General features: G+C 40.1%; 1 long non-coding RNA gene across 3 annotated transcripts in view; it reads right to left on the reverse strand.

Annotated features, from left to right (window-relative positions):
* LOC309804625 overlaps positions 1 to 23,517 on the reverse strand; it is a 300,532-nt gene extending 277,015 nt beyond the window's left edge. The window contains exons 1-3 of one of the 3 annotated variants that reach the window (XR_014294148.1): positions 23,417 to 23,517; positions 19,579 to 19,851; positions 4,112 to 4,128 (exon numbers count right to left, since the gene is read on the reverse strand). This is a non-coding gene — a long non-coding RNA (uncharacterized lncRNA). Of the gene's footprint in view, positions 1 to 4,111; positions 4,129 to 6,852; positions 6,945 to 19,578; positions 19,852 to 23,416 lie in introns of those variants that run through there. The other 2 variants (XR_014294149.1, XR_014294147.1) reach the window with 2 other exon arrangements.
* Between the last annotated feature and the right edge of the window lie 295 nt (positions 23,518 to 23,812).

A 23,812-nucleotide genomic window follows, 5' to 3' on the forward strand; every position in this document is an offset into this window, starting at 1 on the left:
CCATATGTTTATGTGAAGGTCACCAGACTAGGAGTCACATCCCAAGTTCCCTAGTCCTGGCTTTTACACCTATTGTTAAGTTATCCTTCCTAAAAGTCAAGAGGTGATGATGTGTAAGCTTATTAAATATAGTATTAAGAGATTAACCTTCCCTGATTTGCTTTACTTCTCTAAGTTTGACCTTCTGTTTTGACCTAAAGGTGGTTTCTCTAGGTCTGTGATCTTAGAGTTGGAATAGGGTAGAGACCCTGGGGTGGGGCCATGATGAGCTACTGGACCCTTAACTTTTCCTCCCCTTTAGGCCTTTAGATGGTGGTTGTATGTCAGGCGGCTGCTCTTTCACAACTGCACATTTATGGGAATCTGGTACCACTTTGCCTCCTTCCTTGGATCCAGTGATTTTTCTACACCTACATCCCACCCTAAATTCACAGTGTTTGACCATCAGATAGTTACTACCCACAGTCACACCCCTATTCCATTCATCCAAAACTCCTTCTCTGGGGATAACATAGAGTGGAAGGTAGGTGACCCATGAACATAGCCATTCATTTATATGGGACTGGACTCAACATAGCCCTCAGCAGCCTCCCTGATACTCCCCCCACCTACACACACAGAGCTGGAAATGCCATCCTTGCTGCTGCTCTAAAGTCTAGGGAAAACAGAGGTGGGGGAGGGTGATGCTGTACATTTTATTATGCCTAAGCTAAAAGGGGTTCATAGGGCATATCTCAATCCCAGCCTTCATCAGAGAGAGAAGGAACTCTTAAGAGCAGATGTTGTATATTCCCTACCAAGAGATCCAGGGGCAAGATTTCTCCCGTTTCTGAACTCAGAGCCCATACTCTATTCCCCCCAAACTTCCATCCACTTGGCTCTGGCACTTCCTGGAGCCTGAATTGGAATGTCCGGCCCTATCGTGTAAACCTACCCACTACAGTTGCATAAAGTTCAAAGTAGCATAGAAGAAGGAGAAAGACTGGTTGAACCAGATCCTTGGGTGTGGGATTCATAGGTTTTTCCCATCTCATTGTTAGAGTAATTTTGGTTTGTGTAATGACAGTATCATAAGGTGCAATGAAGGGACACGAGACAAGGAGCAAGCTTGTGATGCTACTGTCCACCTCCCTCCATGCCCCTCCCTTCTAGAAGACAAAGTGCACAGCACAGGCAGCAGCCATTACACTATGCTTTTATTGGAAAAAATATATATATGTGTATATATATATATATATATATATATATATATATATATATATATATGTATGTATGTATGTATTGGGGAACATTAAATATCTTGGATGTGCTAATGAGAAAATCATTTTCTCTACATGGACTGAATTTTTACTTGGAGACATGTTTTCCTACTAAAGGGAATACTAAAGAAGGATTTTACTGTCGACCAGGCAAGACACCTCCCCAAAGATGACAATGCCTTGGACAGTGTTGATGGCGGGCTGGGGCACCTGGAATCTTTGGTCCATACTGGCAGGTACTAACTGGAAAGAAACTCTTCTTGGGGGGCAAGGATGGGAGGCACCTTAGGCCCAGCTGCTCATCGTCGAACCTTACACTTTTCAAACTATATTGGTGTCTGACTTCCCTTTCCCTGACAGAACAACTCTGGCCCTTGGAGGTGGCTTTATGACCGCAGGCTGTATAACCCATCATTCTCCCTTGCTCTGGGTAGGAGGTAAGCCTATGGTAGCAGAAACACCCACAGAAACACACTGGGACTTGGAATTCCAGTTTGTGTTCATTTAACTTTGTGGCATGAAGTCCATGGTGAATTGCTCTTTTTTCTGCTGGGATCTGTCCAACAGCTGTCATGCGTGCCTGACCCTCAGCAGTCTCACTCTTCAAGATTGATCTAATTTTGACTGATCCGTGACTCTGGGCAGTGGCTGATATGGGCTTTTTTTTTTTTTTGGCAGAGCATCTCGACCACTGACTTTTTATTGGGGAAAATCCACTTTAAAAATAGCCTCATCCTTTTTCTGCAGAGGCTTTCTGTAGGGTTGTTTCTTCTCTGGCATGAGCTGGAGACATCTGCTCCCAATAGAGTCTGTTATTCCCCTGACCTGGGCAGGGCGGCTCATACTTCCAGCTTGAGAGGTCCCTAATTCTTTAAACCTTTCTTCATGCTCTCCTGGTTTATGCCTCCTACAGTCCTCTCTTTTGTAAGTAGGGGCAATCATCTTGCTCTGGCTCTTCCATGAGTCTTGGAGCTTTGAAGTTTTGGGCTCCTGCTGCCCTAGGTGGCTCCTTTGGGCTTCCATAAGGCCACTTGGCTCCTGGGAAGCTAACCTGTCTCTGGTGGGGACTCTCTGGGGATGGTACTGAGGCACCTGAGAAGCCAAGTTGTCTGCAGCAAGGAACCTGTGTTTTGGGGAAAAGTCCTGAAGCTGGTTGTCTGACTGTACCTTTACTTTGGAGTTAAACTCACTAGCAACCTCCATGTTAAGGCATGGCTCACCTGGATGTTGGAAAACAGACAGTCTAGGTAGTAGGAAACTTCTACTGGCCCCTGGCACCTCTAAACTCCTCATATGTACATTTGTGGTTTGGGATTTTGTCAACACTTTGGTTTCCAAGATAACACTAGACTGTGGTTGAAGAGCAGGAGACTCCTTGGCCTCCACAGCCTCCCTGGCCTCTTCACCTCTCAAAGACTGGGATCCTAAGTTCACCTCCATCACTGTTACACTATGGCAGGGGTCTCGTGAGGCCTGACCACCACTCTCCTCTCTTGGCTCATTCCTGACCATTGCTGAACTTCGACCTGGCTCTAGGCTGTCCCTCTTGACCCATTCCACACTCTCACTCTTCCAGGTTCTGCCCACAAGGCTGAGTGTGAGGGACTGAGAAGGTGGCCTGCCCTGCTGTGCAGTCAGAGAAGCCTTTGAGGGCCCATGGTAGTCAGCAGATGGAATCGCTCCCAGGGCACTCTGGATTTCCTTACACACAGTGGAGGGGACAAGGAGAGGCCTCTTCAGGGTAGGAACTGACTCTTCTGTTATCACCTTCTCTCCTGAATGAGCCTGAGGAGGTTTCTCCAGGAACTCAGCACACTTGACTGTTGAGTGGGACCCAGATACACAGGTGGCTGAAGGGGAAGTGGCAAACTGTAGAATGGTGGAGGGTTGGAACTTTTTTGACTTAAAGAGATTTATGGGCTTGAGGACCTTGAGGGGTACGGTCCACCTGTGCTTTACCCAAAACCTTATAATACGTGCTTCCAGCACCTCTCGAGTGTCTGGATCAAGGAAGGAAACCCTACAAGAGGTGTTCATGCAGGGTTCCCAACCCTTCAAGCAGTATCTTCCACAGGCTCCAGCAGGCACTGCTTTGCACGTCTCACCAGGAGGGTCTTGACATGAGAGCTGATGAAAGTTGCCCTTGCCAGGAAGCCTCCCCAGGCAGCTGTAGGAGAGCAGATGGGGCCAGGATGGCTGGACAGGACAGGCAGGGGTGGGCACCTGCAGCCCAAGAACCCTCCTCTGCCCCCACACTCACTTCATAATGCTCCTGCTCTCCTTCACCCTAGGGCTTTAGCCACGCCCTTCCATGGCTCCCCCTCCCAGGGCTGGGGTCACATTAGAGGCTCTGGGAGGAAGGACGACCCAGGAGAGAAGGGGAAAGATTCTTTACCTTTGCAGAAGTGAAACCAGGTTGTGAGTCCCCTCCAGTTCTTCCAGGCAATCTCTGCAAGCTGGAAATCAGGAGACTGGGTCATGGTGGTGAAGGCAGAGGCCTAAGAGTCTTTCAGGAGGCTGAGTGCAATGGCCCTTTAAGGGAAATCTTTGGAGGATTAGACTCTGGAGCCCAAGTATCAGTGTCCAAGGCCACATGTCCCTGACAGTGATGGTAAGTCTCACTTGAAAAGGGTTTGTCCTTTGCAAAGTGCTTCCACGTTCATTATGCTCTGTTAATTAGGCTCAGGCTCTGTTTCCTGAGGAATAAGCTCTGCCACTGGCATCCTCAGAGACCGTGAAGCTGGGCCCTCAGGACTAGGAGAGATGGAAGCTAACTCTCGGGTCGCGCAGGGCTTAATGGCAAAGGCTTACCTTTCAAAGATCCACTTTTCTTCCTACTCCTGCTCCTCCCCTTCAGCTTTACTTGATGCTGAGAGGTAAGAAAAAGTGAGGGGCTAACACCCAACTCTCACTGTCCTCTATCTAGGCAAGCTGTGTTCATGAACAACATGACTTTCTACATTTAACTAAAACTCTGTGGGTTTTTTTCCCCTTTTACTTATTTTTAAAGTGGATAACAATATTTTCAGTTTTTCTTCTTTGAAGAGTGCAAAGAAGGTTTTTGTTTTGTTTTTTTTTTTTGGGGGGGCGGGTATTCGGGCCTCTCACTGTTGTGGCCTCTCCCGTTGCGGAGCACAGGCTCCAGATGCACAGGCCCAGCGGCCATGGCTCACAGGCCCAGCCACTCCGTGGCACGTGGGATCATCCCGGACTGGGGCACGAACCTGCGTCCCCTGCATTAGCAGGGGGACTCTCAACCACTGCACCACCAGGGAAGCCCAAGAAGGATTTTTTAAGTTTTAATCACCATAGATTTCTTCTGTCACTGTTCCTCTGATCAAGAAACACACACATTCTCAGACCTAAATGCCCACGTGTGCTTTGTCAGATAGGATTCTGCTTCCCAAGGCAAGACATCCACTCCAGCCTCTTCTCTCAGGCTCTCAGGGGCTCATCCCCAACACAGAGGAAGGTCTCACTTGAGACACCCGCTGTGGGAAGGTTGCTGGTGAACCAGAGCTCAGGGGTCAGCCTTCCTGCAGAGATTGAACTCTTAGTAATCCAGTCCTTAACCATTAGTCACTGCATTTGGGACTTGCCCTGTAGCCCTCTACCATACCTGAACTCCTGGTCTAAGATCTTAGGCTAGAAATCCTCATGCCCACTCTAACCCCTCTCTGGCCTGGCTTTTCCCTAGAAGGATGATGTTCTATACTTTTCTGAGAGTCCCCATCTCAGGAGTCTCTCTACGTGGTTTAGAAAAGTGGAAATAAGAATAAGAAAAAAAGAGATAATCTCTGCTGGGATTAAGCCAAAGGTTTCTTACCTTCCTGATGTTTCTATGTTTCTTAGGTGGTGCTAAGAATAGATTACTCTGGAAGCAGTGGAGTAACATTAGGAAGAGCCCCAGTCCACACAGGAACCCAAGGATGATATCAATCACCCAGGAAGTTGGGCTGGATCTCAGCCAGATAGCAACAATGTTTTTCAAAGAAAAGAGATTCTCCATCTTCTGAACTGCATTGCTGCCCTCAGGCAACAGAGCACTGGGAGTTCACTTGATGGCAGAACCCCAGGCCTGCGTCACAGAGCTGTGGCCTTGTCACAAAGGGCTCCTGAGTGTGGGGGAGGGACAATAAGAGAAATAGGCTGAATCACTGCCCCTCCTTCCCATCCAGACCCACAGACACCTGCACCCTCCTGGGGCTTCCAGATCCCTCCTTCCAACTACTCTCATCCTGTCAGAGAGACCTTAGCCAATTTTCTCTTCATTCCATCTGGAGCCTGGTTCCTTCATCCATTAGAGACCTTTACTTGAGGCCCACCAACTTGATAACTCTTGAACATCTTAAGCTGACCCTGGAAGACTGGCTGTTTCACAGACATTTTTACTCAGGATTTCCTTTGTCCTCAGCTCCAACTTTCCCACATCATGTTTGTGTCTTGTGTAAACCCAGGGATAGGACTTGAATTTCTTTTACACTTATTTAGTTTTGTGAATTTTGAATAGTGTATGTTTTGCCTCATTTTCTATCAGAGGGAACTACACACAAAAATTAAAATAATTTATTTTTCAAAATTCATAAGTATGAAAGAATTATAAAGAGTTATGTAATAGGGAAGAACAAATCTGCCTCCACATGAGATCTTTTTTACTTTAATCTTTATGCTTTGTTGCCTGAGCTAACTCTGTCCATCCCTGTGATCCAGGCTGGCTCTGCACTTTTTGTAAAACAATGTTGCCTAGAGCCTGAAATATATAGGATAGACTATTTCTAAGGCTCTGACTTTTAAGAGCCCATTCATGGAGATAAAAAGTTGCAGAACAGAGAATAATAATTGTTTTCTTGGAGGTTTACAGGAACACATGACCTGACCAGGATCTGACCCATCTGGCCAGCCTCTAGAACAAAGGATCCAACACCAAGATATTTGCAACAATTAGTCATGCCTTTCCCTCACCTTGCCTTTAAAAAGGCTTTGCTGAAAGCCTTCAGGGAGTTTGGGGTTTTTCCTGGGCATGAGCCACATGTCTTCTTGCATGGCACTGTGTAAACCTTTCTCTGCTTCAAACTCTGATGTTTCAGTATTTAGCCTCACTGTGCATCAGGCACACAGACTTGCATCTGGTAACAGTTAAGCCTTCAAATGATGTTTTTGTAAGTTTGTAGTGTTTATAATTCTGGAGTTAGTAAATCTTTAAACTGCACAAAAACTTTTGGGACACACTGCAAACACGCACACACACACGTACTCATTTTCCTTAACCAATCTAGTACTTTCAAATCCAATAATCCATACTTTTCTACTTAAAAAAAATCTTTCATATGTTGTCTCAACCCAACTTCTTAGTTTACAATGATAAGACAGTCCCCACTCTCCAGATAAATTTTGAAATATGTGGTCTTAATCCATTAGGGCTGCTATAACAATATACCATAGACTGGGTAGATTCAAAACAACAAACATTTATTATCACAGTTCTGGAGGCTGGGAAGCCCAAGATCAAGTCACCAGTATGGCCACCTCGTAGTGAGAGCTCTCTTCCTGGTTCACAGCTGGAGCCTTCTCTCTGTATCCTCATATGATGGGAGGAGGCTAGAGATATCTCTGGAGTCTCTTTTATAAGGCACTAATCCCATTCATGAAAGCTCATAAGCACTTTTGCACGGCCCCGCCTCCTATCTTTAAGAGGTAGGATTTCAACATGTAAATTTTGAGAGAACATTAACATTCAGACATGTGCACTCATTCTATAACCTGAAGCTAGGAATGGGTTAGGGTGAGCCAAGGTCCTGACCCTAAAGGGCTGTAGGGTGAAGAGTAGGACTAGGGGTCAAACCCTTGGGGCTGAGCCAGGTCTTGAGCAGCCTCTTCAGATATTCCTAGTGTGTTATGGATGTATTCTCTTTTCTGAGTGTGCCTTGCCTTTCCTGCCCCATCCTCCCAGGCCCCTGAAGCTTCAAGTCCAGCCTGAACCATATAGAAAGGGAGCTTTGAGTCTTACACAAAATTCCCTTATGACATCCCTTAGCAGTAACACAGGATTCACTGAAGGATTCACATGGTAAATATGTCTTAATGCCCCATGAGGGCTTTAAAATAATGTGTATTCTCTGCTTGTTGGTCATAATTTTATACAGTTTTAGTGGGAACGTGGGCATGTGAGTTTATTTGGCTATATTGCCATGAATGTGCACTTTCACAAACATATCTCCTACATCTACTATTTTTCCTACAGTCTTTCCCTCCCATATGATATTCTCACCTTAATTCAACCTTTTATCAAAATTTAGACTTAGGTCTGTCACCATGTGGACATGCTTTGTAACAAAATAGCTTCAACCGAGGAGGTCAGTGGAAGGCCTGGACCAGCTATCTTGGTTCCATGATAGTAAGCAAAGGATCGCAAACTACCATATTAAGCTTAAGCACAAAGCAAAGTTGATTTAAGCATAGGTACACTCTCAGAGAGGGAGAGAGAGAAGGAGAGAGAAAGAGCAGGCTGTTTCTGAGAACAGGCTATTTCAGCGAAGTGAAGCAAGCCCAAAGCAAAGTATATCGAAGCAAAGGTACACTCTCGGGATGGTGGGGGGGATGGGTGTACTGTTTCTGCAAATTGAAAGCAGCATTCCTATAAAGGCTTACGAGCACTTTTTTTTTTTTTTTAAAGAAGATGTTGGGGGTAGGAGTTGTTATTAATTAATTTATTTATTTTTGCTGTGTTGCGTCTTCATTTCTGTGTGAGGGCTTTCTCTAGTTGTGGCAAGCGGGGGCCACTCTTCATCGCGGTGCGCGGGCCTCTCACCATCGCGGCCTCTTGTTGCGGAGCACAGGCTCCAGACGCGCAGGCTCAGTAGTCGTGGCTCACGGGCCTAGTTACTCCGCGGCATGTGGGATCCTCCCAGACCAGGGCTCGAACCCGTGTCCCCTGCATTAGCAGGCATATTCTCAACCACTGTGCCACCAGGGAAGCCCCTTACGAGTGCTTTTAAGGAGCATTTTGCAGAGAGGCGGGGGTGAGTGACAAGGATCATTATTTGATTGACAGTCCTGAGCTATGTATCAAGTTTTCTGCTGTGCATGCTCTCATCCTTGAATCCCCAAGAAATGCCTACTGGGTGGGGGGAGGGGCAAAACCACATGTAATTTATTGTAATTATGGTATAATGAGTTTGGATTTACTATAGGTTATACGCCTGTCTGGTCTGGGCATGCACAGCCTGGAGAAGTCCCCTTGTGTTACTGTGCCTCTCTTTATCAGGATAAGCTGCCCACCACCAGACCATAGTTTCTCCCGTTCTGGGTGGAGTCAAGGGAGAGTCCCCAGATGGCTGCGTGTGACTCAATTTCTTCTTCTTGTCTTTCTCACCACTGTCACCTCCTTGCTGCTAATGTCTGACTAACTACCTAACAGGTCTTCTTTGCATTCATATTTGCTCTCTAAATTTTCTCTATTACTTTATTTTCAATATGTTTTGTTTGACGGGTTTTTTTTTGGAAATTTAAAAATCTTATGATAACATTTACCTTGATTTATTTAATTATTGTTCTACTGTTATTGATTTCTGCCATCTTATTTTATGCTTTATTTTCTACATTTTCTTTATTGTTTCTTTTTTTTCCCTTCTTTGGCATCTTCCATTTTACAGGTCAAGGGTACTTATGTTTGTTTGACATTTGGGAATTTTTAATATTGTAATGGTTTTATACCTTGAATTATGTTAATTTTCTCCTCAATTTCTTACCCGTGGATGAAAAATGTTCCCTGCCATATCAGTACACAAAGGATGTTGCAGTCATCAAGTCAGATGTCAAAGCAGGAACCCTCAACTGTGCACCTTGAGGGGATTCAGGATGGAGAAAAACAGGGTACTGATTCTAGAATTAAGGTGCATATCAAAGGAATGATTTCACGGAGCCCAGATTCTTTAATCTTCTCATACATAGAAAAGTGCTAAAGTCCTTAACTTGAGATGTCTAGTTTTCTTTAATTAATAGTAATCTTTTGATGTTCTGATTACCTGGTTTTTGTTGACTCCTCCCTTAGGTCTTCTGAGTAGTTCCTCAGAGTGATCTGACAGGCTGTGTTCTGGGCTTAAGTCCTCAGAAAATCTGCCAAATAAAACATAATTCTCCTTTTGGGTTGTGCATAGTTTTCAGTCAGCAGTCTTGGCAACCAATGAAGGGGCCCAGAGCAGACTTTTCTTCTTTGCCTGAACTCTATGGGGATCCAGAGTCCTGGCACCAGCAGAGGCTTCTTGGGCCTGTCCGCTTTCTCAGAGAGTCCAGACGAATTTGGGTGAGTATCTCCTGGTTCTTGGATCTCCAGTTTTGGTTGATGATCCTAAGTTTTATGCAGTGGTGTTCAACTCTTCTCTTGAGTAGTAGGTTATCCTTGAAACTTGGTTTCAAGAAGAAGTACCTGGGTCATCCTCAGTGAAAGACACTGGGAAGATTTTTACTCAGTTTAAACACTGAGAGCTTATCCTCAGTAGAAAAACACTGGGAAGGCTTTTGCTCAAGTGGGTTAGCCTCACTTAAAAGACACTGGGAAGATCTTGCTCAGTGTAGACACTGTGTGGTTTATCCTCAGCTGAAAGACTGGGGAGACTTTGCTCAGGTGAAAGACACTGAGTAAAAGTTGGACTGGGTAATTAGGTGGAAGACTAACCTGTCTTCCTTGAATTGGCTACTTTAATAGAGTTTGTCAAAATAAAAGTGATCTTCACAAATTGAACTCAGAATGGGGAACTTAGCTTTCAATACAAAAGAAAAAGGAACAACAGATTTCCAGCCTCCAACGGATATCCTGGCCAGGTTTATGTCCATACAAAATTTACATTTACAAGTGCTTACTTACGTGGGACTTAAAGAAAATCTTGCCCTAAAAATGACTAAGATAGGACTCTTTTATTGCATATGCAGTTAAGTTAGAAAAAGCTGGCTCGATTAAAACATCTTTTCAGAATTCTGACTTCAAAAAAACAAAAGACTTTCTAGGGGAAACTTGCATTTCTCTTCCTGTGTCTTTGAAATGTAAGTGTTCTGATATTCTTCAGTGTGTGTGTGTGTGTGTGTGTGTTTTGAGAACTTGGTCACTACCATCCAAAAGTACTTATATGGTGTACATTTGGCAGCCAGTCAAATAGACTGGGATTCTGAGTAGTCTTTTGTCTGACTGTACAACTCTCAGGGGCTTTTTGCCATCTTAACCTTCATTGTGTCAGCCTGTACAACAAAGACCATTACTTTCTTAAACTACTTTTGGGAGTAAACTTTCTGGATCTTATTTAGACAGCATCCTTTACACTCTTTTGTGGGGAAGCCTCTTGCGTCTTATTGGTTTGAGTCACTATTAAGGTATACCTCATTTATGGCCAGATGATGGATCCTTCAAATTGGAGAAACTTCTAAATTGGTAAATTTTTAGAGAGCTCTCATTATAAACAGCTGTTTCATTGGCTCCTATGGGGGGGCGGAAATGCTGGAAATTAGTCATATAATGGTTAACCTAAAAACTCCTTTAGTTTCAAACAAACCCAAAAAATTGGTTTGGGAAACCTTATTTGTGGTCTCTGCTTCCCCTAAATGGGTCTTACAGATGCTAATAAAAACATTAGAATAATTATTGTTAATTAGGTTAAGTAACAGGGAAAAAAACTGAAGGAAAAGCCTAAAAACTTTTTCCCAACAAGGTGGAAATTTTAAAGGGACTTCTCCTAAATGAATAAGAAATCTTTAGATGGTTATTTTAAAGTGGGATAAATAAAACAGATATTAATGAGATAAATCAAAGATTGGATACAATACTACCTAAGATTGGATGGGCCAAAGGGATCTCCTACTTGTCATCAACATTAAAGGGCCAGACCCAAACAAGTCTGCCCTATTTACCCCAGTTTAAAATACGTATATTTTATTACATGTAAATTTTATACACGTAAAATTACACTGAGATACCTGACCAACAATTACTTGGGGCAAAAGTTAGACCAATTAATCAAGTTAAAAGATTGACAAAAGTGCCTGAGTCCCTTGGTTCAACCACTCTCTGGGGACCCCAGAGTCTTTTTAAAATTGGTATGTTTAAATGGGCATTGTGTAAGATAATTACCTCTCTTTTGCCTAATTATATTGTGTGGGATAGACATGTTTCACTGGGGAATTCTTCCCCTGCCTGATATTATAAGATGGCATATGAAGGAAATATTAATTAAACATACTAAAGGAAACCAGTGGGATTACCTGAGCCTATACAATATAAAGTAAAAACTGACAGCTAATATTTAAGGGATAATAAAAATAAATAATGGAGACTTTACTCTGGGTCTAACCTGTGCACTCAGAAAGAGGGTCTTTGTTGAATGCCTTATGCAAGTTTTGAAGGTATGATCAATTAAACCATAAAGTTCTGGACTATAGAATTCTGAAATTTCAGTCTAATTGGAAATCTTCTCACTGATACAGAAAAGCAAGTTAAAGAAAACGTAGTTGGGCAAATCAATCTTTTAATATTATTTAGGTGACAGGCCAGTTCTTTGGGGAATTAAAAGCAACTGTCTTTGTCTTGCAAGTCGGTACAAATCAGAAATGTAAATACGGACCACAATGACCTGAGACTGAGCCTAATTAGCTAAATTAGGTAGAACCTGAAACCAAGGTTAAAAAGGGGGAAAAAGTGGCCTTTTAAAACTCAAACGGCTGATTAGTCAGTCAAGAAGACGGAGGAGTAGGAAGATGTGGAGTTCATATCTCCCCACAAATGCATCAAGAATACATCTACAAATGGAACAATTCTCCCAGAGCACCTGATAAACACTAGCAGAGGACCTCAGGCACCTGAAAGGACAAGAAAGATCCCCACGTAAGCAGGTAGGACGAAAGAAAGAAGAAGGGAAAAGGAGGAGCAGATGAAGTGGGATGTGACCTGTGACCCTGGGTGGGGGAGCGGAGCTGAAGGTGAGAAGAGGTTCCCGCATCTGGGGAAGCAGCGGGGAGAGAAGCTGTGGCAGAAGGAGAAATTTGGTGGCTCAGAGAACAGTGCAGCAACCAGTCTGTGGCAGGCAGGAGAGAGTGAGGCCTACACGAGTGGTCTGGCCACAGCTCTGCATGCCCCAGCGACTGGGGACCACTGGTGCACACGGGGGGGCTGTGTGTTGGAATGTGGGGTTTGAAGAGCAGACCCAGGAAGGGGAATTATGTTGGCTGTGAGGAGACAGCTCAAGGGGATAGGAGTGAGGAGCTCCACAACAAGGAATGCTCCTGGAGGAAGCCCAGACCAGCAGAGAAGCAAAGTGCCACTGCTGCGTGATGCACAAAGGCCGGGGCCACCATTGCAGCCTCTCTCCTCACGCACTGGCCCCTGCCTCCACAGGCACTAGGAAGGGCCCCTGCCAGAGTGGCTCACAGGCCCCCAGCCATCATCACCTCAGCACTCTCCTGCTTGGGTGGCCCATTTGCCCAGCTTGCCACCTTGACTCCCTCCTGCCTAACAGGCTCGTATATCCCATAGCCGCCCAGCACCCTCTCACCTGGGCAGCCTGCCTGCCCTGATTGCCGCTTCTACATCCTCCTGCCTGACAAGCTCGTGTGCTCCAGCAGCCTTGGGAGCAGACGCCAGTGGGTGGCCCACATGCAGAGATGGGGCTGAAACCACAGCTGAGTTCCAGGGGACATGCAACTAAGGAAGAAGAGCTGAAATCTCTCCTCATGGCTGTGCAAATCATGGCATTACCCTTCCTCTGATGGCTTCCTAAATTCAGCACCTGGGAACATCCCAATGGACAAGTGTTCCTGCAGCTGAGACAGGTCTGGCTTTAGTAGCTGTGGGTTTTGTGGGCACATACATGCTGGGGTTTGGCCAGGCCAGAGTCTGAGCTGCCTCCGTATCTCACATAGTGGGTCCAGGTACATAATTACTGCAGTCCTGGGATCTGGGCCAGTGGCCTGGTGAAAATGATGCCTGAGTCATCAGGGCCAGTTGCCGCCATAACCACGGTTAAGGTGGGACTGGGAGCAGTACCAACAGCAGTGTACTTTGTAAGCTACACAATGGGCGGAAAGGAGACAAAACAGAGCACACCCACAGGTGGACACCTCCAGAGGAGGAATACTCAACGGCTTCTATCCCAGTGGGGGTGCTCCAGTCCTCCCGACCTCACACCGCAGATCAGAAACACAGCTAAGAAACAGACCTGATGGCCTCTGCTCCAACGACTAGGGGTCAGAACCCAACCCTGACAAGGCAGTGACAGCCACAGAGGAAAGGGAACTTTCTGCCGAATAAAAATCAAAATTAAAAAAATCAACAGGAAAGATCAAACTTGGAAAATGTTTGCAATATCAATATCTGGCAAAGAATTTAGATACAGATGAAATAATTTTTACACTTCAAAAATAAAAAAAAACAATCCAATGGGAGAAAATGGCAAAAATACATTTATGGATATGTTATATATATAAATGTAAATATATGTATCCATGAATATATGCCTATTGGTTATTTGCATGTCTTCCTTTTATTTTTAAGTGCCTAATTACATTATATATATATATATATATATATATATATATATATATATATATATATATATATACACACTATTACATATAAAATAGATAACTAATAAGAACCTACTGTATAGCACAGGGAACTCTATTCAGTACTCTGTAATGACCTATATGGGAACAGAAACTAAAAAAGAGTGGATATATGTATATGTATAACAGACTCACTTTGCTGTACAGCAGAAACTAACACAACATTGTAAATCAACTATACTCCAATAAAAATTAATTAAAATATTTACATATATTGTATACAACATATATATTAAGTATATATAATTTATATATATTTAGAGATTGCTTCATCAGAGAAGTACAAATTATAATTATAATGAGATACCACTACATACCACTATAATGTCTAAAATTTAAAAAACTGTTAATATCAAGTTTTGGTGTGGACCTAGAGAAACATGAATACATTGTTAATGGGCTTGTAGCATGAAAGCTTTAAAGTTAAATATACATTTACATATGACCAAGCAATTACCTAATAGTTCATACTTATCCAAGAGATATGAAGTCTTATGTCACAAAAATTTGTTCACAAAAATGTGTAACACCATTATTCATAAGAGGTGAAACTGGATATGACCAACATATCCAAGATTTTTTTTTAAACATCTTTATTGGAGTATAATTGCTTTACAGTGGTGTGTTAGTTTCTGCTTTATAACAAAGTGAATCAGTTATACATATACATATGTTCCCATATCTCTTCCCTCTTGTGTCTCCCTCCCTCCCACCCTCCCTATCCCACCCCTCTAGGTGGCCACAAAGCACCGAGCTGATTTCCCTGTGCTGTGCGGCTGCTTCCCACTAGCCATCTATTTAACGTTTGGTAGTGTATATATGTCCATGCCACTCTCTCAGTTTGTCACAGCTTACCCTTCCCCCTCCCCATATCCTCAAGTCCATTCTCTAGTAGGTCTGTGTCTTTATTCCCGTCTTACCCCTAGGTTCTTCATGACCTTTTTTTTTCTTAGATTCCATATATATGTGTTAGCATACCGTATTTGTTTTTATCTTCCTGACTTACTTCACTCTGTATGACAGACTCTAGGTCCATCCACCTCATTACAAATACATCAATTTTGTTTCTTTTTATGGCTGAGTAATATTCCATTGTATATATGTGCCACATCTTCTTTATCCGTTCATCCGATGATGGACACTTACGTTGCTTCCATGTCCTGGCTATTGTAAATAGAGCTGCAGTGAACATTTTGGTACATGACTCTTTTTGAATTATGGTTTTCTCAGTGTATAGGCCCAGTACTGGGATTGTGGGGTCGTATGGTAGTTCTATTTTTAGTTTTTCAAGGAACCTCCATACAGTTCTCCATGGTGGCTGTATCAATTTACATTCCCACCAACAGTGCAATAGGGTTCCCTTTTCTCCACACCCTCTCCAGCATTTATATGGTACTGGCACAAAAACAGAAATATAGATCAATGGAACAGGATAGAAAGCCCAGAGATAACCCCACACACATATGGTCACTTTATCTTTGATAAAGGAGGCAAGAATATACAGTGGAGAAAAGACAGCCTCTTCAATAAGTGGTGCTGGGAAAACTGGACAGGTACATGTAAAAGTATGAAATTAGAACACTCCCTGACACCATACACAAAAATAAACTCAAAATGGAGTAAAGTCCTAAATGTAAAGCCAGACACTATCAAACCCCTAGAGGAAAACATAGGCAGAACACTCTATGACATAAATCACAGCAAGATCCTTTTGGACCCACCTCCTAGAGAAATGGAAATAAAAACAAAAATAAATAAATGGGACCTAATGAAACTTAAAAGCTTTTGCACAGCAAAGGAAACCATAAATAAGACGAAAAGACATCCCTCATAATGGGAGAAAATATTTGCAAGTGAAGCAACTGACAAAGGATTTATCTCCCAAATTTAGAAGCAGCTCATGCAGCTCAATATCAAAGAAACAAACAACCGAATCTAAAAATGGGCAAAAGACCTAAATAGACATTTCTCCAAAGAAGATATACAGATTGCCAGCAAACACATGAAAGGATGCTCAACATCACTAATCATTAGAGAAATGCAAATCAAAACTACATTGAGATATCACTTCACACCGGTCAGAATGGCCATCATCAGAAAATCTCCAACAAGATTTATATGGGTGAACCAGTTGTGGTATATCCATACAATGTCATATCATACAGCAGTAGAAGGATAGAATTATGAGGAATGCAACAAGGATGAATCTTAGAAACACTATGCTGAGAAAAAAGCTAGAAACACAAGAGTATGTACTTTATGTTTCTGTTTATATGACTTTCTAGAAAAGGAAAAATGAATCTATGGCGACAGAAAACATATCAGCAGTTACCTGTATCAAATATGGAGTAGAGAGTGACTGCAAAGAGGAAAGGGAAAACTGCAAAGGGGGGTAATAGGAAAATTGTCTACCTTTATGGAAACAGAGTTACAAAATATTTAGATTTGTCAAAATTCATTAAAGTGTACATTGAAGTTAGTATATTTTTATATTATACCACAATATATTTCTTTTAATAAAATAATTATGAAGAGTAGGTAAGTGGGCAAAGGACCTGAACGCCAGCTTTAGCTATGTTAGAGCTGTAAAATCAAAAAAAGATCAAGTTGCCCCTAATTTAAAAACCAAGAAAATGCATAGAAGTTGAGGAATAGAGATTTTAACTTATTTTAAGAGTGAGTTTTCTAACAATTAGAGCTTCCTAAGAATGAAATAAACTTATTTTGAGTTGGCAATTTCTTTCTCAGTGAGGACATTCAAGTACAAGATGACGATCATTTTTCAGGTATGTTGTAGAAGTGCCTTAGAGATTGAAATTTGCATTAACCAATATTTAAGATGATTCAATAACATCAGAAAATATGCTATATTTATATATGTTCTTTTATGGTAGAGTTCTGTCTATAATGTTTTCTAAAATATCCTTTGAATTAATATTTCAATAGTAGTCTCCAGTGCTGCAAATGTAGGCCAGAAAGTTAGATCTGTGCACAGTCTATTTTTTAAGAAGCTTGAAATCTGGAAGAGAAGATAGACAGAAATGTTGTAGCAAAATGCAGTAAGTTTCATAATAGAGATATCCTCATGCTCTTATATGACATGGAAGCAGTGTCACATTCTTAATATGTCATCTTTTTCTGAAATACTTCAGTATTAATTTCTAACAATGATAATAATTAATTAAGGCATGAATTATTTACGGAGAGATACTAGTTATTCCTAAAATATTTGGAGATTGTTTTAACATGAAGGTATTTCTTAGAATACCTTCAGTAAAGTTCCAAAACGTGTCTTTCAAAGCCTAAATGTGTTTGTACAATCCTGAAAACCTCAAGGAAAAATGTGAATGTTGCTGATTATCCACCATTTAAAGTTTTCTAGGCTTTGGCATTTTTCTGTAAGTATAAATAATTGACTATGAACTATGCAGAGAGTTGTTTTACCTGAATTTCTTTGAGATCCATCAGATGTGGCCATTAAAATGAGCCAATCTCCTCCATTACAACTACTCACTGTGCAGGCTTCTAGTCAAGCATTGGTGGAGATAGCGCAGCTCAATTTAAATTTAAAATTCAAGGTAATGTAACTAAACAAGTTAGTCTTATCCTTTTCCCCTTGCTTTCCCTTAGAGAGTTTTTGAAGTTACGGATTTGTAAAATGAAAATATTAAACCAAATTTAATAGCAAAATGTCATTGATATCATTAGTGAAACCAAGCCCAGTTTCCATTTACCCCAAAGTATAAATTGCCTATCTGAGAAGCAGTTCAAATTTAAGTCATGTCAGATTGGTGGTCTTTCTGAGTTTCAGTTTGGAGCTCTTATTTGAAGTCATTGTTTCATTCAAGAGCATCTCAATATCAATAGCAGGTTTTCTACTTCAGCAAAAGCCTTGATGTACATCAGTGCCATTGGGTCCAGAGGATAGCCCCTTTGTACGTTTTTTTCTCCCAGTCTCACTGCAATGTTAAAGTCACTGATATCACAGAGCACATTTCTAATCCTAACTATATGCCCTAATTTTGGCAGAAATCCACTCCTCCACTTTTATGCAACGTATTAACAACCAGAAATTTAATTGTATTTGTTGAGACTGTAATATCAACGTGAAGCATTCCTTTTTTGAAGCTCAAATTCTCAACACTTGCTTTCCCCTTTGCAAGAAATACTTACTCCTTTACTCCCTTGTCCCCTTAGGCTACCTACGTCATACTTCAGTTAAGAAGACATTTCACAAGGGATGCCTTTCCTCATCCTTCCAGGTGAGAAAGGCTCCCTGTTCCATGGCTCATAGTACCCTGTCCATATTTGCTACAATTAGTAATTATTCTTTAGACTGCAGGCTCTAAGAAATATGGACAATGCTTGCTTTTCCACACCTTGTATTACCAGCACCTAATGCAGTGCCTGGGACATAGTAGAAGTTCTATAAATATGTAATGATTGCTGAATGAATGAATGAATGAATGTGTTAGTAACAAGATAAATGCATAAATCGTATTTGTAAAGCACAATACAAAGTAATTTCATTAATATTCACCCACTTATTTGTACCTTTATACCCTTCTCTTCATTTATATATCTTAGAATTACTTTTAATTTTATCAGCAGGGATACAGGATTTCATGATGAAATTTTGATGAAATGTATTAGAAATATTTGTGAGTGAGTAAGCACTATGCCATGGTGAGAGAGAGAAAAAAAATAAAAGCTATTGCTATATTCTTGACTCAAGTCATACTCAATATTATTTGTTACATATTATATTACACACACAAATGCATTCTCACTGGCATGGTATCACCTACATTATTATAATTTCCATTTCCTTCCCAATCCCTTTAAAGCCCATATCTGACCCTTAGACTTATTAAATTGCATTGTTTTAAACCACTTCTCCAATTTGTCAAGGTCATATTATGGCCATGTTGAATTTTGATCTTGACAAAGTATTAATCAGTCTTATCAACTAAAGAGAACTGTAAATGACTAAATCCACATGCTTTTCTATCATCCTAGACTTGATGGAAATATTAAATAGCCTCTGGCCCAGGATTGAACTCTACATATAAAACTTCTGTCCAGGGGCTTCCCTGGTGGCGCAGTGGTTGAGAATCTGCCTGCTAATGCAGGGGACACGGGTTCGAGCCCTGGTCTGGGAGGATCCCACATGCCGCGGAGCAACTAGGCCCGTGAGCCACGACTACTGAGCCTGCGCGTCTGGAGCCTGTGCTCCGCAACAAGAGGCCACGATAGTGAGAGGCCCGCGCACCGCGATGAAGAGTGGCCCCCGCTTGCCACAACTAGAGAAAGCCCTCACACAGAAATGAAGACGCAACACAGCAAAAATAAATAAATTAATTAATAAAAACTCCTACCCCCAACATCTTAAAAAAAAAAAAAAAAACTTCTGTCCACTTTGGTTGAGGAGGAACTATAAATGAGTTTCATTGTTCTACCTACTTTGTTTCCAATAAATAGGTCTCTGGTGCTGATCTATTTTTTATAAATTTGTGAATGATTCAATTTGTAATATTATTATAATATTAATATTTAATGTCTGATTTCAAGTCGTGGATGAAAAAATGTTAACATCAATGAAAACTACTACTTGCCCTAATAGATTAATAATAGTAAGAACAGTTAAAGAAGATTTTAAATCTACTGTCATGTTTATTTACTTTCCTGAATTGTTCCCACTGTGCCACTTCCTTACTTTCTGAATATGACAGGTTCATGCATGACGTCCTCCTCTAGATGCTGTGCCATTAAGAAATCTCACTGATTATAATAGGTGATCATCTATGATGGATAATAAGATAAATATGCTTGTGCATTTTCAATCACAAATCCATGTCTTGCACACTGAAATGATTTTACTTGTTGCTTGATCACGGGGACTTCTTCCTCTGAATAAATAAGACTTGACTTTGCCTCTTTATGCAGTCATCTGTTCACAGTTCTGCCTCTCTCCAGTAGACTGTGTCTCCTTAAAGACAAATGAATATTCATTCATCTTTGATCCCCTTTGCTTAGCATGCATAGTAATTGTTCAACAAATATTTGTTTAATAAGTTAAACACCAATATGCCGTGAAGTAGGAAAATCTGGAGATGTGAGTGGTCAAGATGGGGGGTGTGATTAAAGGACCCCTCTGAATTCTAAGACCAACATACTTAGGAGGGAATGCATGAATAATCAATGGGGCTGACTACTTGACAACTAGTATGTATTCAACTTTCAAATTCTATATTATAAGCATCCCTGAGTGTAATTTGAAATGGATAGACAGGAATTTTTATTTTATTTTTTCTAATGAGGAAGCAGTGTAAGTCTCTATTCTCATGGCCTATGTTGCTTCCTATGAATACTTCTCCAATATCTTGACATAATCATTTTCAGGAAGCCAAGAGAGTCCAAAAGAAAATGACAAACAACAGAAATTGCTTTCATTTTCTAGTGTTTGGAAAAACATAAAAATAGGTTTAAGTTTTTCAAACATACTTAGATTTCATGAGATTTTACTTGGTTTATAATCAATATGATAAGATGCATATATATGTATATAGAATCATCATTCATTTTAAATTGGAAATAATGTGTATCCCCGTGGCTGATTTGCAAACTGTCAACAATAAGAACCAAGCTTATGTCCTCCTAAATCTTTTGTAGCCCCATTTTAACACATTTTCTGAAAGTTATTTCACTTCAACCACTCTAGATACTTTCTAAAAAAACAATAGATGACTTTTTTAAATTTTCCTTTCAAAATGAAAATATTAAAATATGCTACAAATTGGTGCAATAATGGACGCTACAACTTACCATGTAAGTTTGTTTGTAATTGAGCAAAATATGTTCCAATAATTTTTGCATTGTATTTGCCTTTCTCTCTGTAATTACTAACCCTTTTTCTTTCACTATGGAATGTGAATTTTGATTTCTCATCTTCAAATTTGCCTTTAAATACATTTCTACCCTTATTTTTCTTCCATCTGGAAGCTAAGTTTTCAAGAGAAAATTTGTTGCCACAAATATTGAATGTCTTCATATTAGGAATAATTCTAATGCAAGTACTTTGTATTTGGAAATGTGCCACTGTGTTTAGGAAGGCTAAACACATACATTTGGGTAAGTTCAAAAAAGATTACTCCAATGATTCAACCAAATATATTTCAAGCATATTGATAAGAAATTTCAAACTAATTGTGTGTGATAGCCATCAATTAAAGACGTAAAATGAATGCCTGCTATTTTAAAACATAGTTAAGCCAAGGAAAAGCTGTGCATAACTAGCATGTTCTGTAAAGATAATTGGCTCACTAACTAAATTCTAACAGCCCATTCACATTTCTAGATTTTAATTGAAGAATGGATGGAAATAGTAAGGTGAGCTCATTGCCCAATACACATAAGCATGTGACAATTTTAATTTCTGCAGAGATGCCCATATTGTATGAAATCTTATTAATATTGTGATGGAATACAGTGAATCATGCTGTGAAAGAAGCACATATTTGTTGTACATGTGTTCACACACACATACACACACACACAAACACACAGATACACACACATTTCTTTCCTCTCTATTCTCATTTCAGTCCCATTTTTCCTTTTCTTAGATAACTGGTATCATGAATTGAATATAAATACTTTGAATACATGCTTGAACTTTTTACTATATGCAAATGAATCCATGAAAAACACATGATTGCTTTGAGTTTTAAAAATCTGTATACATGTCATCATGCCAAATATGTAATCTTAAAAATCATTTATCATGTATATAATTAATTATTTCGAGCGAAGTATTGCATTTCATCTTAAAAATAGTTTATATATGTCTTTTGTAAGCAGCATAAACTGGAATTTTTAAATTTATTTTTATTGTCTCTGTGATCAAATGTATTGTGATTATTGATCTATTTCTCCTTTATGTTTCCATGTTTTATCCCTCCTGGTACTAACTTCGTTTAAACACATTTTTCATTCTCTTTTTATGGTCTACCTTTTTATGAATCATATATGAAGTATTCATTTTTAGTGTTTTCTGAAAAATTTGACATATATGTCTAACTTGAAAAAGTCTAAAACTAATTATCTCATCTTCCTCCTAAGCGGTTCATGGACCCCTCAAATTTTAAATCTGATCTCCAGTATTTCAGTATATTATCTAGTGTTTTAGTTTTACTTTGTACACACCCCCATTGGCTATTATTTTTTACACTCAACCGTTATTCAGATTCATTCCAACATTACAAATTTCTTTGCTGGTCACTGTTCAGTGCACCTTCCTACTTCTTTTTATGCTTATTTTCTTTCTTACTGAAGAGCATTCTTTGTACAATGGTCTCCAATCTTGCCTAAAACACATGAGAATTATGTGAGAACTTTTTAAAGCTCCCATTATTGAAACACCGCCTAGATCACTTTGGTTAAAAAAAAAAATCTCCAAGTATTGGCTTCAGGCATCAGAATATTTTTTAATGCCTTCAGACAATTCCAATAGCTGCTGCTACTGCTTTAGTCATTTTGTTGTTGTTGTTGTTACAGTTTGTGGGTGGTAATTCCTCTTTGTCTATGAATGAAAATTTCTTTACTTCTTGTTCTTGAGGAGTTTTTTAAAATGAGGTGTAGAATTTTAATTTGGACAGCTATATGTGCTCAGTACTTTGAAGATATTATTCTATTCTTTTCCAGCATCTACCTGTTTTCTGATAAGACAACAGATATTTAAAGCCAGCCCTCAAAAACAAGGCTTATTATTTCCAGGGCCCCCTTGAATTTCTTGGTTTCAACTCCTCCTCACGATTCTAATGTTGAATTTGTTTTTTCTCCTTAAATCCTGAGACTGGGGATCCCCCCATTTTTTGTAAGCTTGTTCATTTTCTTTTTATGTGTTGCTACATGTAAAAGCAACATATAAAAGAAAACACAAGTATAACAAACTGTGTGTTCAGATTGGAAGAAAGGATTCTCAATATCAGTTCAGCCTATCCTATTGACTGAAAGCATTTACCTTGTTTCTTTTACAACTAACTTGAATATTATGAGTCTTACATCTAATATACAGTACTCTTCACCCTTCTTGGAACGTCTATGCTCAATAAGGACATTAGTTGATTTGTCACTAATATTGCTTTCCCTACATGTGAGTGCATTCAGAGTTCTATCCTGTCCCATATACATAGCATAATCTTATATTTTGTATCTAACTGGCATCAGTTTTCCTTTTTTTTTCGATTTACTTTTAAGGTTTACTTTTAGCAGGACTGTACTGAAACACTCTTACACCTTAATAGATCTAATTGTCTGGACTTAAAATAATAGATTTCTCTATCACAGGGGCATTTGTCTGTACAGATACTAATTTCTGTTATCTGCACATGTTTTCATGTTATATGCCCAGTGTAATATGAAGCGAGTTAATTTATTGTGTTGCATATAGTAAAGAATCCAGCAGAATAATGTTATTTAGGGTTTTTTGTTTCATTATTTCTATGAATAACAACAACATCAACCATAATAGTAATAGAAAAGATAATTTCTACCTATAGCAAGTCTCAGTTTTTTCTTAAATGCAGTAGAAGGCCCTTCACACTCTATTTGTCAGCTTGGCTTCAGGTTTTCATATTGTTGGCTAGAAGACAGATAAAGGGGATTATGGACAGAACTGAGCCTGGTTTCTGCTAATCTCCAACTTGAATTCTTTCAAGGGTTGCAAAATATGATTCAAGTATTTCACAGGCCTTTATAACCTTTGTCATCTGTCTGGTATATTTGCCATCATGGGTGGATTTGGAACTGACATTTTATATCTCTGATTTCAACTGTATAAATATTTGTTTAGACTGACTATCAACATAGAACACAGACATTCTCTTCTGATGTATGGATGATAGAATAGTCCTTAACTGGGCCCCTAAGGATGGGGCAGGCACAAACTA

The sequence above is a fragment of the Mesoplodon mirus genome (genome assembly GCF_964341445.2).
Source record: "Mesoplodon mirus genome assembly, chromosome: 1".
NCBI lineage: Eukaryota > Metazoa > Chordata > Mammalia > Artiodactyla > Ziphiidae > Mesoplodon > Mesoplodon mirus.